Here is a 2,079-nt window from a genome sequence, read left to right as displayed (position 1 = left end):
AATTAAAGTGTATAAATCAAATCAAATTGTAATAAAATACATTACAATTTTATATCACAGTAAAATACTATAAAATACACAAACATTACAAGCTATAAATCACACTAAGATTAAATAAAATAGACCCAAATAAGCTGCATAATTCACATTAAAATTGAAAAAATGTAAATGTATATATTTGGAAACAGTCCAAATGACTGTCCCAATGACCCTGCTGAGTGATCTGTGATGTTTCTTTTAAAAGACAGTTCATTCTCTATGAATTTTTGAATGGAAGTCAATTCCACACATTTTTTAGACCTCTGTTAAAAACAGTCCTCATCATGCAGTTAGTATTGGGCTCTGGAACAACCAGCGAACCTGAGGTCACTTGATGATTCACATGGTTGTGACTGAACCCACTGATTTACTTTTTTTGTATAGAAAACTAGGCTCTTGTTTTTCTCAAAACTTTGTTTATAAATGTTAAAACGGCTAACATGTTATTTTTCCTCAATTGTTAACCAATACAAATACTCTGCATCTCCTTTATATTTCCTTTAAAAAGAATATGGAGTACAATTCTAGCTGCTCTGCTCTGAGCGATCTGAGGTTTCCTTAAATGTTTCTGAGCAGCGTTGGACCAGACAATGGGACAATAATGAAGGTGGCACAGCACAGCTGGAGGTCATGTCCTGTGTACTTCCTGTCTACTTTCAAACGTCTGTTTTGATCCCCTGCACATTTTACTGTCCAAAAACTTATGCTTCAGTACACAGACAGTCGTCAAGCGCTAGGACCAAGTAGAAAACCGCAGCTCATGCTGAAGCCTGCTTCTCTGAGTTTAGACTGTCCACAAGCCCCTGATTGGCCCATTGTCTCTTCTTGTGTGATTGGATGTCACCGGTGTCACTCCTGAGAAGCTCACTTTACAAACATCTGATGGGCCACTGAATCGGGTCTGTGATTGGATGGTCAAACACCCTGAAGTATATTAGAAAATACTTGCTTCCCCCCCAACTTCTGAAATCAAAATTTCATCCATGAGCAGCACCTCAATACAGAACAGATCTGTTGTTAGTGTATCAACCTCCCAGACCAATCAGGTCTTCTAGTTTAAGGCTACTCTGTCGACCCAGAACTAAAACCAAACATGGAGAAGCAGCATTTTCCTGTGCTCCAATGATCTAGATTCTAGAACAAACTCCCAGAAGGCAGTAAAAGTGCCGAAAGCCTGAGTTTTATTACGTCAAAGTAAAAAAAAAAAACATTTGTTTAAAGATGCCTTCGACTGTTCAAGTTAAACTGCTAGCTGGGGTATTATTTTAAGGTTGTGATCCAACTGTTTTATTTGTTTTACACGTGTTTTGTCTTTGCTCACTTTATTCTTCTTTTGTTTTTCTTCTATTATATTATATAATTAATGTAAAGCCCTTTTAATTGTCTATGTACGGAATTGTGCTATACAAATATACTTGCCTTGCCTTGCCTTAGCAGACCTATCTATCCAAGATGTTTCATCCAGAATATAGAAGCCCTGCTATTCCTATGAAGTTTGGACATTAAAAAGAGTTTAAAAAGCTGCTAAAGACATTTCTTATTCCAACAAGCTTTTAGTCAGACTTTTTTTTTATTGTGTTCAGTTTCCTGTATTGTACATAGTTGTGTATTTTGCTTGATTAGCTCTATGATGAAGCACTCTGTGACATCTCTCTAAGAAAAGGTGCCAGAGAAATAAACTTCTACTTTATCTACATCCCTATGAGCAAAGAACAGCTCTGGAATTGGCTATAAACTCAGTTAATCTGATGAGACTGACTTTCATTTAATCCCAGGATGTTCTGATCAATCTGAATAAAACTGTCACCATTATATTTCTGATTGTTTGATGATTTTTTTCAAAGTCCTGCAGTAGGATGTCTTCCAGGTCTGATTATAATGTGGAAATTTTCTTCTAGTTCTCAGTCACCAAAATCTGTTTTATCAAACACAGTGAAGCTTGGAGTCTACAGTATCAGGTGATCAGAGATGGGAAGTAACGAAGTACAAATACTTTGTTACTGTACTCAAGTAGATTTTTCTGATATTTTTACTTTACTT

Source organism: Cyprinodon variegatus, unplaced genomic scaffold (assembly GCF_000732505.1).
Source record: "Cyprinodon variegatus isolate N-32 unplaced genomic scaffold, C_variegatus-1.0 Scaffold1986, whole genome shotgun sequence".
NCBI classification, from domain to species: domain Eukaryota; kingdom Metazoa; phylum Chordata; class Actinopteri; order Cyprinodontiformes; family Cyprinodontidae; genus Cyprinodon; species Cyprinodon variegatus.
Note: the sequence above shows the minus strand (reverse complement) of the source record.